This window comes from Ochotona curzoniae, unplaced genomic scaffold, assembly GCF_017591425.1.
Source record: "Ochotona curzoniae isolate NIBS_2020 unplaced genomic scaffold, NIBS_Ocur_1.0 contig_4612, whole genome shotgun sequence".
NCBI classification, from domain to species: Eukaryota; Metazoa; Chordata; class Mammalia; order Lagomorpha; family Ochotonidae; genus Ochotona; species Ochotona curzoniae.
The window spans coordinates 3,614,035-3,628,928 of NW_024466343.1; the positions used below are offsets into that span (position 1 = coordinate 3,614,035).

The 14,894-nt window shown below is 34.6% G+C and overlaps 1 pseudogene; it reads left to right on the forward strand.

The window, feature by feature from the left end:
• The first annotated feature begins 6,058 nt into the window (after positions 1 to 6,058).
• On the forward strand, positions 6,059 to 6,162 carry LOC121161088 (annotated as a pseudogene).
• The last annotated feature ends 8,732 nt before the right edge of the window (positions 6,163 to 14,894 follow it).

Sequence of the window (14,894 nt, forward strand, 5' to 3'; positions counted from 1 at the left end):
TGCATTGCTAGGGTCAGTGTTTTGGTCTAAGGGGCAGTTATTCAGTTCCATGCTACTGTGCCTGAGTAAGCAGAGGAAGACAACCCAAGTGCTTGGGCTCCTACACAAATGTGGAAAATCCAGAAAAATCGAAGGAACCTGGCTTTCTACATGTGCGTCTTCAGCTTTTACAGCCATGCTGGGGGAATGAAATAGCAGCTGGAAGATCTTTCTACTTCTGTTTCTTCCTTTCTTTGCACCTGCTTAAATAAAACATAAATCTTTCAAAACTTGCACTGACACTTTGTTTTCAGACTTTTTTCATTGATGAGAAATGTATTATATTTCAATTTTCTTAACAAATTATTGTGGGTACAGGATTTACATTAGACACACTTCCATTATAGAGGCAATTCATCATATTATTCCGTAAAAGAGATCTGAGTAATACACACATGAAAGGAACACAAAATACTAAGTAATCTGACTATAAAAATAGGACAACACTAGGGAAAAATATTAGTAAATTTCAATTTGTACTTGATTTATCAAAAGCAATGACAGACTATCCATATAGAAATATTCTATGAAAGCAGCAGCAGGCAATCGATAGTATTTCAATTAATGCTTGATGAAGATACCAAGTTAGACAATTATTCAAAAAATTAACCAGAAAACAAATGAACATTTAAGCAGGGGAATAAGTGGAATGCCATGTCTTAAGGGGAAAAAAAGTAAAACTAAAAGAAAACAGAAGAGCCACACTTTGAAAAGAAAATTCTGTATAGATTATTAGAGAAGAGAACCAATCAAAAAGTGTGACGTAAAAATCTTTGGAGCTACAGGAAACTCTCTTTCCTCCAATCCTGCCATTGTGGCTACCATAAGAGTGAACTGGCAGCTGGAATACCTCTCAGTCTGTCTCTCCATCTAGCTCTGTAACTGACTTACAAACAAATAGAACAAATCTTCAAAAAGAAAGTAAAAGAGAGTCTACAATTTTTAAATAAGATCTCAATCCTCTTCTTAAAAATTAATTGATTAACTTACTAATTTATTTTCCTGAAGTAAATGATGCTATTGTTTGACCTCTGAGCCAATGAGGAAATACATAAGAAAAATAAAAACCTTTTCTTCAATGACTGGAAATAAAATAAAAAATATCAACCCCCTGAGATGTAGCAAAACCAGAATTGAAAGGGCTATTGATCTTGCCAAAAGTAGAATATGAATACATTGTGGGAGATGCAGCCTTTAGTCCTGCTTCTTCCCTTTTTCCCTCTCCTCTCTCTGCTCCGCCTCTCTATCTGTGCTTCTTCCTTATAGTCTTTAGCCTGTTCTTTCCATTTTTGCCATGTTTCTCACTCTCCTGAAGCATAAGCCTGCAGGGGTAGGGCTTTGCATTGTGAAGTATCAGATTAATCTGCAACATTGAATCTGTCATTCCATGTGGGCACCAGTTCAAGTCCCAGTTGCTCTGATTCCTCTTGGGGAAACCCTGAAGAAGCTTCTGGCTCTTAATTTTGGCTTAGCTCAATGACAGCTGTTGCTTTCTAGCTACTAAATGTATGTACATGTGTCCATACATTCTTGAATATATTTTGCATTATGTATATGTAGTCTTATATATGTATGGAATATCATGTAAATAGAACTGTATTCTGTGAGATATGTATATTTTGTGCCTTACAACATACGATGAGATGTAGTATTTATGTGTTACATTATACTTCAAATGTATTCAAGTGTGTATTTGTGTGTGTACGCGTGCATGTGTGTGTATTCTTGAGGACTCCGCTTTAACATTCTCTCTGTCCCTATTCCACTTATTAGGATGAGGGATATAGAATCTGTCTTCTTGATATAATAGGCTTGCTGTGTTTTAGGAAGCAAAGTTTATAGACTTACCCAAGAGTATCAGCTAAAGTCAACAAACTTGAACTATTGCCATTTACCATCTCTACTCAAAAAACATGTGCACACTTTTCCAAAAAAAATATCAATATTATCATCATTGGCTCTGTTAATTTACTTTGTGAAAACACAGTGGTTAACATACACCTTGTTTCCTAAAGTTTGTTTTTTTGCATGCAACTAAAAGAGATAAAGATTTGAGACTTGAATTAAGGCAGTTAGTGTTCCTATAAGGACTTTTCTATTTTATATGCTATTTTGAGGCACTTTAAAAGGGAGTAAATCTGAAAACGTCTCCAGTGTGGTTAATCTTAAAAATGGATATCTGAAACCAGTTGTAAAATAGGGTTATGGCAATGAAATAATAAAGTAATTATATATTGCCTATCTCCATATGTCTACATGCTATTCACAAAATTGTTGCATCTAAAAAAATAGGCACTTAATGAAATTTTTAGCTCAGTACACAATAACTTCATTGACAGAGTTGAGCTGTTAGAGAGACATAAACATAGCCATTATAAGAAGCTGATGATTAATAATAACTTCTGATGAATACATAGTAGCTGTTTATTGTGGTGCTAGAGGATGATTATATACTAAGCTTATCGCAAAATGTCTCAGTATAAATTAGATAAATGGTTTTCTTGTTAAGATTTTTAAGGGGCAAATAACATTGACTATGTTTATACAGCTACAGGCTAATAAACCAAACATATTGTACTGTTCAAACAGTACACTAAAAGGGTACTTTAAGTGTAGTGCATTTTTAGATGAACTTGTAAATTTTGGCTTAAGTTCTCTTTCTGTTTAGACACCAAGTCAGCCTGAACTTTTGAGGCTTTGGAGACTTCTTTCATAAGCTCACAAAATATGTTTATGTATTCAAAAGATTAGGCATATGTCACACAAGTATATAATATACCATTCTATTTTTACCACCTTCCTCTTTTTCAGTGGTTATAAATGCTCACCCTCCAAGAGAAGTTTCCTTTATCTAAATTTGTAATGCCAAGAGATATAAGCAGTCATAAGCATTGATAGCTCCTTAGAATAGAATACTATAAACATTTCTCCTTTATTTTGGAAGGATAAAGGCAAATGCTTCACAGATAGTTCATAAAGAGTAAAATAAAATCCTTGATAGCTTTAATTGCAATATCTCAAATGAATTAAAAATTATTAGAATTTATGTACTTTACATTCTCTCTGGATAATGGAATCCTATCGCTCTGAAAGATGTCATTTTTTTTAAAGCTCTCTTACACAAATTTCATGAGTACAAGCTCCTTAGGAACCAAACATATAACCATAGAGTGAGACCTAGGCAAAAAGAAAAAGTTAAAATAAAAAAAAATTAATGCTTCATGCCTTCTTATTTACCAAATTGATTCTCCAACTTTTGATACCAGTTTTCATTGATGGAGGACAATTCCAGTTCCTTAGCCTAATACCCCAGTAGTCTCACTCTGCAGCATTCCCACTCAGATTTTTTTGTATTGTTATTTTCTCTTTCTTTACATTACACAGTTCTATTGACACGTGAATTTCCCGTCTCACTCCTCCCATTCTTTCCTGCCACACAGTGTTTCCCCCCATATTATTAGCATAGCGTAGTCTTTCATACCACCCTGAACATGCCCAATCTCACCTGATCTCGGAAGCTAAGCAGGATCAGGATAGCTTGGGAGTGTGTAGATGGTGCCTTGATTCACCAAGTATATAAAGCCATCAACTCTGCACAGAGATCAATTTAGCTTTCCACTGGCAAGACAGTTACGTTCCTTTTCTCAATCTCAAGTTGCTCATCTCTCTTACTTCTATGTCAAATCTCCTTTACTTTTGCAAAATTAAATTTCCAGAAATTTGTTTATTGGAAGTTTAGCTTAATGAATTCCATCTTCTGGAAGTACCCACATTTTAACAGGTGACTTCTCTAAATTTACTTTCACAGACCAGCAAAACAAAGCCAGAGTGACAATTTTTGGTGGAGTTATGAATTGTACAAAGTCACAAGTTGTCAGTGATTTACTTAGTTAGCCATGTTTAGATATAAACACTGTAATTCTTTCTTTAATCTATTATGGAAGAAAACCATTGAGTTCTTTATTTAGGCTTCAACATGAAGTAACAAAAACAAAATTTAAAAATGAAAAGTATTGTGAGATATTAAATGTCTTCCTAAAAAGAACAGTGTATCAGTGTTTATGAAGCACAACCTTACTAACTGCTTCCACCCTAGTTCATCTTCTTCTTCTTTCTTTTTTCTTAAATTAAGCAATGTCTTCAAACATACGGATCAGAAATGATTCCTGAAGAGAGACTGAATTTCAACATCATGTAGAAATAATGCAGGTTTCACTGTGCTTACAAAAACAAAACAAAACATCAACTACAGGTAATGTTGTTATTGCCAGATTGTGTGTAAGCACAGGTAGGAATTCTCACCAGTGCATAGTATGTAAGTTGTTGAAATAGCCCCTGTCATTTTCTTATTTTTTCCTAATTCACTTTCTGTCTCATGTTTGTTTTGAATTAAAACATACATGGTTTAATTGAATCCTTATTTCATTACTTGGTTCAGCTCTGTTGTGTGAGCTTGTTAGAAGGAGATAACCAGTGGGTTTTTATTATTATTATTATTATTATTATTATTATGATACAATTTCATAGGCTCTGGGATTTGCCATCTCCCTTTCCAAGTCACCCTCACCCCACTACTGATTTCCCCTCTAGTATTACCGTGGCTAGTCTTTCATGAACAGTTGTGAGTCCATCATTTAAACAGATGTTTCATTATGGAAGGTGAGCAGTGCAATTATATTGCCAATTCACCTTTTCCCTATAACTGGTAGTTGTGGATAGTTAAACAATTTTAATAGAAGATGAGACCAGCCTCTTGCTCTAGGGGCATGAAAACTTTTTTTATTGGTTTTGTTATCTTCATGGATCATTAAACACAATGTAGAGTCATTTTATTATAACTAGTGGACCCCAGAAGGACCTGATAGCTAAATGAAAGTTGTCAGTCTTTCTTCTGTTCTGGCTTGATTGGGTTATAAAAGGGCAGAACTTGGATGGGACAACCAGAACCGAAACCAATGTGCCAAACAGATAGGATGCTTAAACAACTCAGCAGTGGAAGGCATATATATGCAAAATGTCAAAGCAAATGATGGACAATAGTAAGACATTTACAATGAGTGATTCTAAGAGTGGCACATGGGTTTTGTGTTTGTGTTTATCTGTTTCCTGAAACCTGTTTACAACAAAGTAATATGGTCGGTAAAACTGATCATGGCATAGAAATTTATCAAAGCATAATTTCTAATTCTTCCTTTGCTCTGTTTTGAATAGTAATTTCTGAGCATTTTAAAATTTCTATAGTGTTCATTATAGAACCTTGGGATGTTTTTTAAAGGTACATATATCTTTTTTTTTTTTAAGATTTATTTTATTTTTATTGGAAAGGCAGATATACAGCGAGGAAAGAGAGGAAGATCTTCTGTCAGATGATTCGCTCCCCAAGTGAGCGCAATGATCCATGCTATGCCGATCCGAAGCCAGGAGTCTCTTCCGGATCTCCCACACGGGTATAGGGTCCCAAAGCTTTGGGCCATCCTCGACTGCTTTCCCAGGCCACAAGCGGGGAGCTGGATGCGAAGAGGGGTCGCCGGGATTAGAACCGGCGCCCATATGGGATCCCGGGCATGCAAGGCAAGGACCTAAACCACTGCGCCACCGGTGCCGGGCCCGAAGGTACATATATCTTTACCATTGATAAAACTTTGTCAAATGTGAGATATTTGTGCTACACCTCTGCTTTTCACATTCACTGCAGGTATTTATATTAGGAGTGTGCTTCTGTACTTGTGCATTTTGGAGAAGGTCTTGGAAGTTTGACACAATGTTTTAAGGACCCCACGACCAGGAAACAGTATCAGAATACAAGATGCCACTTGTCATTATAAATATGGTGAAAAGAGATGCTGAAGGACTTGTGGAAGGTCAAACAGCAGGTTAATAATGAAGTTAGGTACATTGATTTTTGCATTTGATCAGAATGCTTGTATTTCTTGAACCCTGCATTAGATAACTAGTGCACTGAACAAAAAAAAAATGTGATATGTTTGGAATCATAAATGTTCTTTAAAAACCTAATGCAATCGCTTCTCGGCCTTTTGGCTAAGATCAAGTGTAGTATCCATTCTTATCAGTTTAAAAATCTAATACTTTAATTAATATAATTAAATTGAACTAGAACTCCTTTCTCTATTTCTATTGGTTCTCTACCTTTTTCTGTATTAATTCTTGTATAATTGAATTCAATTGGGTGTTACACTACTGCATGAAACCTTTTTTCAATTATATAAGATTATAAGTTCTTTGAAGCCAGGAAACTGATCAAAGTGCAGTTTTATGTAATGAACAGTCTAATATGGGTTATGCAACTGTTTCATGTAATTTTGGTTAAAAAGAGTATTAAATAAACAACGGAAAAAAACCCAGGTATCTTATTTGATTGCAATGAAAGAATCTTGACTGAATTTGAACTATAATATTGCAACAAGGTGGAGGAATCCACCATTGGGGGAGGGCATGAGGTGTTGGGGGAATCGCAGAGCCTATGAAATTGTGCCACATAATGCAATGTAATTCATAAAAAAATGTCTTTTGAGGATCAATAGTTATGTAAATGTATCTGTGTTTCTTATACACTGACAAGCAATAACTGTAGGGCAGTAATCCTGTTTCTGTGGTATTTATAGTCCAGGTTTCCCAGTGGATTTATGAAATGAGAGCTCACACAAACCATCTCATTTGGTACCTTTTCCATCTTAATTAAATTCACACACTGTGATAGTAACATTTGCATTTTGAGATATGACTGAAAAACTAGTACTTTTTATCTTCAAAATTTTGCAAAATGATATCTCCTTGCTGTAATTCTTTAGAATTTCAGCATGGAACTTTGTTATTTCCTTATGAGCTTGAGAAGTTTCAATTTTTCATTTAAAGGAAGCACTTCACAGCATACATTGTTGTGTACCAGTTTTCAGCAGTACTGTTCTCATGATTGAACACTTTAGCACATGCACAGCTAATCTGTGATTGTCCATCAGACCACCATGATAGGTAATAATGAACAAAGTTTATAGTATACATGCCCTGGTAGAAGGAAACATTCACAACCCACAAACAGTGGAACAAGATGTCACGGGATTCTATCACATTTCTCAGAATGAAGTACAGGAATTGTTTATTTCTGTGATTTTTAAAGTAACAATTACAGACCATGGAAAGTGAATTGATGGATGGAGACATTATTACACATATTTATGGGATACAAAATGATATTAGGGTTCTCCAACATCTGAGAAATGATTACTTCAACATTGCAGATTTTAATTTTTCCTACTTCCAGTCTTGTGTGACTTTAGATTTCCCTTAATACAAGGAAAACCTGTTTTGAGTTATAATACATTGTCACTCAAAACATGACCAATAAAACCCTTGCTGACTGAAAAAAAAATCATTTATGTAATAGGACAATTATCCTCACATCATTTAAGAATTTATGTACTGTTATTTTACATGTATTCATCATTTTGATTATTGTGCCATGTATGGGTGTTGGTAGGCCTAGCAGAAACATATATCTTTTATACTTCAATGATTTTGAATGGTGTTTCACTCTCTCTGATTTCAATTTATAAACAGGAGACAAAAACAGCACTTAGAACATCATTCACATAATAAGAACCAGATACCACTATTTTGCATGTTATTTTACCTAACAGATTTAAATCAATGATGTGGTCAATAGCAAGGTTGAAGAGGTACATTTTTCGGGTGCAAAATGTGTCATCTTGTATAATTTACCTTAATTACCTAAATTAAAATAATATAAACTAAGCAACTCAATTTGCATATTATTTTGCAGTTGACAGATTTTTCTCCACTACCATCCTCAAGTTTTGTCCCAAACATGATCATAGTCACATTGGTATTTGATTTCCATCCATCTTTGCTAATAAGAAAATTGAGATCATTTGGGGGTTTTTCCAAATTTACTCACCTAATATTTGGCAGAGTGAGAATCCAATCCCATGATTCCAGACTTTAAACCCATTGCTTTACTTCTGCATTATATCACCTTCTTGGATATGACTACAGAAATGCCTAGAGACCAACATGCCTAGAGTTCTTCCTTAGGCAATTTGTGCTTAGCTGTAATTTGTAATTCATTAGTCATGAAATTTTTTGATCAGTTTTGTTTAGAAGAAGAGCTTTTTTGAATATAACATGCATATTTGATCAAATACTGTGTATCAGGAAAATAAGGAGAGATTTTATCTTTATCTTATTATGGACAAGAATAAGAATTTACTGCATGGCTTTAGAAATCAACCTTCCAGATAACATTCAAATACTAAGTGCAACAACCACTTATAGAAATGTGTACCTTTTTGGTTGGTGGGTGGGAGTTTTTGTTTCACATTCTCTCCACTTCTTCATATTTCCATTGGTACAATTTGAACATTCACATGTAGGAGCTGTTACATGTGTTTGTATTACCTATAATTACAGGTAAATTCTAACTACAGTATATCCATAAGTGAGTGTTTTGTTACTATTCATGTAGAATTATTGGCTCAAATTTTCTTAAATATGCATTTGTTAAGTTAAATATGCATTTCTTAAAATTGTAAAAAAAATTGCATTTGTTAAGTACATTTCTCTAAACACTACCTCTGAAGCACATGGACATGGTTTTCTGGAGAAATAAAAATAAGTAAGATTTTAATTGTGTGTAACATACAGTTAGGTTATTTATTCTAGGGCATCAAAATTCACTGAGGGTCTTCAAGGGTCAGTAGACTCACTTCAGAGTCATTTGCACATGTAGAACAAATTTCCTAGATAGTGTCTCATGGTACCTTATGTATTTACATAGGAGATTATTTCCCTCGAAGGCATTACACATAATTCAGTTTGACAAAGGTAAAACTAAACAGATGCTTCTTTTGCACTTTTCCATAATTCATCTTTTAGTCAATTATTTTGGATTGATGAATGCTAAATGTGGAGACAAGAATAGCTTAAAAACATTGGTTTTGGTATTTGCATTTGGTATTTAATTTGTTTTAACTAATGTTCATTCATAATCTCAGAAAATTCTTACTTTACAGGTAACCTCACTTTTTTTTCACATAAATTTCCTCATAAATCTCAGAGTTTATAGTTTATATTTTAAAAGAAATACATGGATATTGATTACTATTCCAACAAAACAAAACAAAAATGAATACCTGGAAATCAACGTAGACCAATAGTGTTCAGTCTCAAGCAAATCATGTGTTCTTTTTGTTTCATTAAATAAGTATGACAAGGTTTTATGTTTTCGCAGGAAGGAATGAAGGAGTTGAGTGGTAGCCACCTCCTCTAACGCTTGCTTTCACTCTGTCATCATGATGCCAGGTCTAAAGCAAGCTACCATGGAAAATGACATGAACAGAATCAAGTCTGGAGATTTCCCTGGTCGGTATCTATCTACTACATGCTGCTACCAGCTGAGAATTCTTCCTTTGTCCTAAATCCTACTTCTTCAGCACTTTTGTAAAATTGGGAGATGGAAATCATCCTTCTTAAGATTTTAGAATACACTGATACAGAAGGGGAAATTATTTCATTAGGCTTGTAACTTGAAATACAATAAAATTTCATTTGTCTAAAATGATGGACCAGTATAAATACTGTAAAGTTGAAGTTACATGAAAATGAGTACATTAGAGAAGCACAATATACGAAAACCTGGCTTTAAGCAGGTTATTAATTTTTAAAGAAAAACACACATCCATTGCCATGTAAAAACACACTCACACAGATGGGTTTATTGGGTTAAATGTACATTATTAGCCAACAGGAAATGTGAAAGAACAGTCTACACAAGAATTCATGCCAAGTCCGCATGTCTAGTATGTAAGATACACTTTCTTGGGAGAAGAAACAATCCAAAGGATACAAAACATTGGGAGAGTTTTATTTTCAAAAAAGACTTAAATGGGTGACATTTTAGAATTTCTTCCATTACTTTTCCCAACAAATATAACAATCATACCAGGGTCTGATTGAGACTGTTGGTTGAAAACATTTAAACAAAAATTGTGTTGTTTTGAATTTGTAATCAGTTTTTTATATGCTAGAAATACAGCTGAAACTGGATATATAAATGTAATGTGCTAGTAACTGAATTTACCCTTTTTATGATTTTAGAAAGTGTAATACAGAAAGAGAAATGATTGGTTTCTGTGAAAAAACAAACATCTGGCGTTTCTGACAGATATTTTGGGATTATATGTAAATCCTGGATTCCACTAGTTCAACAAATACAGTAAGATCTCCTCTGATGTGATTTCTAGCCCTGCCTCTTACAGAAGGCATCAGGTATTTTGTCAAAAATCGTATCACAAGAGGCTAAAGCAGCTGTTATTTATGACAAACTAATCTGTGAGTCTGGTGTCAGTATAAGAAGTTCAAGTCCGGAGGATGTAAGAGGCCTCCCTGCAGCCTGCCTGTCATTGCTAAGGGAAAGGAGATTAGGAAAGCAGCTGCTGGAGGCTACTACAGCTGGAGCTGCTACTTCCCCTAGTTAGTAATAGTCATTTTGACTCTGACCCAATCACTGTGGGTCGCTTAACAGAATCTCAGAGCAGAGTATTGCCTGGGTTTTACTTTTATAATATGTAAGATAACAGGGGAATTGATAATGGAGAGTTCAGTGAGAGTCCTATTCAATTTCTACTCTAGAAAAGGAAATACATAGAATATATAACCATACAAAATTAAAGGTATTGCCATTTGCTTTATAATGGTATTAGTGAAATATTTTTCCAAATTATATAAAAGTATCTATGCTGTTTTATTAAATTTAGTAGATCAGAAATATTTACCAGTTCAGCAGGTATTTACTCTGAATGATGCATGCAAAGAACTATGTCAGACCTTAGGAAGGTACAGGAAAAAGACATGATTACTACACAAATGAATTATGAGTGTGCATTTCAATAAGTATTTGTTGATTAGAATGGAAAATAACATGCTTGCTTTAAGGAGAACAGTAACAGTATATACATTATAGCACTAGCCAGGATATGATAAATCCATGCTAGAAATCCAACAAACTAGATTTCCAGAAAACACAAGGCAGAAATTTGAATAGTTATGGACAGCTTGATAACCAAAAAAATATAACCTCAACTCTGGTAGGCAGAATGGAATCAAGAGGCCACATACATGTAGAGTAGGGTTAGAAACAGGACAACCATGAACTTTAGCAGAAGCTGGGGAACAGCTTGAAGATATCTCTCCCAATGAAATTTCCTTAATGGAGAATCACATGGAAATCATGAATACATGATGCTGTTGGCAGACTGGGTGATGAGACTGGTGATAAACTAGTGCACATATTTAATTACAAATAATGCCAGCACTGTAAAGAAAAATAGACCAGATAGAGAACTAGGTGAGTGAAAATGGGCAGCAAAATTGTTCTTTCATTCATAGTTAAATGTTATTTTTGAGGAGGTGACATTTGAATTAAAACCTAAATAAAGGATGAGATCAAGTCCTATTAGGTTTTGAGCAAGGATATTTCTGGCAGAGAACAGTACAAATGCGGAGTATAATTTGGGAATAAATTACAGTTGCAGTCAGAAAGCCAATGGTTCTCCAGCAGGAAGAGATGAATTCAGAAAAACAGGAGTTATATCCTGTTGAAGGAGAAGGCACAGAAGTAGGAGTGAATACAACTCTGTTTTGTATGTGTGAAACTGTCAAATATAGATAAACACTATGAGGTTGAGAACTGAGACCATGGGTCAACAGAGATTGGAGCTAGAAATACGCATTCTTTGGTACAACATAGTGGTTAAAGTTCGGACCTAAGAAATCAAACCCCTAGCTTGTGAATGCTTTTATATAGTATACTGTATTTATTCAAGCTTCTCTGGGATTCTGTTTAGTCATTCAGAGAGAAAGAGAGAGAGAGAGAGAGAGAGAGAGAGAGAGAGAGAGAGAGAGAGAGATTGATTTTTCCCCTTGGGGTTAAATAATTGATACAGTTAAATTTATTGTTGGGCCAGTGCGATAGCATAGTGGTTAAGGTCCTCACCTTGCACGCACTGGGATCCCATATAGGCTCTGGTTGTATTCCTAGCAGCTCCACTTTCTATCCACTTTCCTGCTTGTGGCCTGGGAAAGCACTCGAGGATGGCCCAAAGCCTTGGGACCCTGCACTCACATGGGAGACCCGGAAGAAGTTCCTGACTCCTGGCTTCAGATTGGCTCAGCACCAGCCATTATGGTCACTTGGGGAGTGAATCATCGGACAGAAGATCTTCCTCCTCTCTCTCCTCCTCTCTGTATATCTGCTTTTCCAATACAAAAAAATAAATCTTAAAAAAAAACTTTATTGTTGTAGAGACCATTATTTAGCTGTCCTATCCCCTTATATCATTATTATTTATAAATGGTGATTAAAGCCATGCCTTTAGATGAGAACCCCTGAGCGCAGATAAGACAAAAGAACATAAGAGACATGAGGGAGTTGGGTGAATAAGGAATGCCGAATGAAACAGGAGAATCAAGAATGTGAGTTTTCTTGAATAACCAATTTTTAAGGGAACTGAATGCTGAAAATTGCTGATGATCAAATAGCAATGAAAATTGTCCAATGGATTTGTTCAGGAAGCTGGATTCACTGACTTCTGAGAAAAAAAATATTCAGAGGAGCATGAAGTTCAGTTTCAGGTTGATGAATGAAGGCAGAATGAGAGGCAAGGTAGTCAGAATAAAACTCAGAAGCAACCCTGGAGTTGCCCCAACCAGAAGAACTGGCATCACAACGTACAGAGCAAAATGTTACAAAAGAACCCGATTCTTTCCTTTAAGGTGAGAACATATGTGTGTGCAGATAGAGGCGAAATAATAAACAGAAAACAATAACAAATGCACATTTTGAGTTGTGCGATAGGGCCCAAAGCATTAAGAAAAGATTATTTTTGATTTATGCAGGGATCTTCAAAGATTCAAGGAAGTATGAATAATATATAGAGTTTTTGACAAATTGAATGATGAAAAAATATTTTTTTTTTCAAAAATATGGTCAGTATAGCAGTTAAGTTGTTACTTGGGACAGACACATCCCATATTGGAGTACATGGTTCAATTCCTGGCTACTCCAACTGTGTTCCAGCTTCCTGCTAATGAACCCCCTGGGGGAAAGCAAATGCTAATTAAAGTACAGAGCCCACATAACACTGTGAAATGCCTGGGTTGGGTTCTAAACTCCTGGTTTCATCTAGCTAAGCGATGGTTGGTTGGGCTTTTAGGGAATGAAACAGAAGATTGAAGATTTCCCTGTCTTCAGGTTTTTCTGAAATAAAATGCAAATAATAGAAACACTTTTTCATAAATTATATTTTGCTAAAATAAAAAGAAAGGCAAAAATTTGCCATTTGAATTGAAATCATTGTTAGAATTAAGGATTTTTCAAATAAAATTGAGGCTAATCAAGTCCACATACTTCCACGCTATACCGCTGATGTATTTTTACAATATTATGAGATAGAGAGGAGGGAAAAATGATCACCAGGCCTATACAAGTATGATAATAAAGAAAATGCGCACTAGCTTTTGGTTAGTGATGGAATAAAAAAAAAAGATGGGAGGAGGTCAAAGATTTATTGAAGGAATCATTGAGAGTCTCATCATTGATACAGGTGTAATTATCCATGAAGAGAAAGTAAACAGAAATGAGGAGATGAATGAATAAACTTTTGTGAACAATGTTCATATTTACAAATGCTTGGGAAAGCAAAAACAATGAGATTGGAAACTACCAGATAAAGCATATGAATGTAGCACTTGGCAAATCAAGGAGGGAATTTCAAATAAGATCTGTCAATATAGCTAGTTTTTAGGTGTTCAAGATTATAAGGAATCCAAAAATGTGGCAAAAGGCACTCAATTGGTAATGCCTCATAATACATCTGAATCTCATATAAGTTGGAAAAGCTAACAAAATTGGTCATATAACCTCTATTTTTTTTGAATTTACAAAAATGTTTAGCGATGATACAATTTATGAGCTTCTGCAAAGAATTAATAGATGCCACACAAACACAAAAGAAAGAATTATGTTGAAAGCTTTTAAGATTTTCTTCGAATGGTTATAAAACTTATATAGCAAAGAAAGTATGGGGAAAAGGTAAGAAAAGTTTGGTGCTACCAAGTAAACATCACATTCGAGTTTGTCTTACAGCCAAGATTGATGAGAAAACATCATTCTACAAGTTATTCTTAATTTAATCAGAGATTTTTCTTATAGTTCCAGAATCTTAACTCTGAAGCACATCTGTTTTCATTTCTCCCTCTGTGTCTGAAAGATTGTGCCAGCAAAAGCCCTATAAATCTGGCTATTGGTAGGGTTAAAGAAAAAAAAAAGATTATATAAAGTTTAAGAAAATTATGGAAATGATATCATAATTCAGATTAAAAAGAAAAGTCACACTTTAGGTAAACCTACTCAGATTGTTCAGAAAAACATAAAATTATGAAAACATAAAAAAGCAGTAAGTTGACAGGAAGTACTGATTTAAGCTAGTTTCAATTTATAGATCACTTCCTGAAAAAACTTTTATGATAAAAGCCACATTTTCAAATTATGCTATATGTAGTCAGATGAAATAAAAAGAGAGAAGTGTGATTTTTCTGAGATGTTAAGTGCCTATAAGACAGAATGATGGCTCAAAAAATGTATCTCAAAGAAAATAGTTAATGGAAACTCATCAGGTGCTTTGAGCAATTATCTTCTGGAAAGCCCTTATAGACATCTATGTTTTGTGCTGATTTTGTATCTTGCATCCTTAACTAACCCTAACCTATGCCACATAAGCTTGGTATAAAAATCTTCTCTTTAAAAAACAAACAAACCCAGA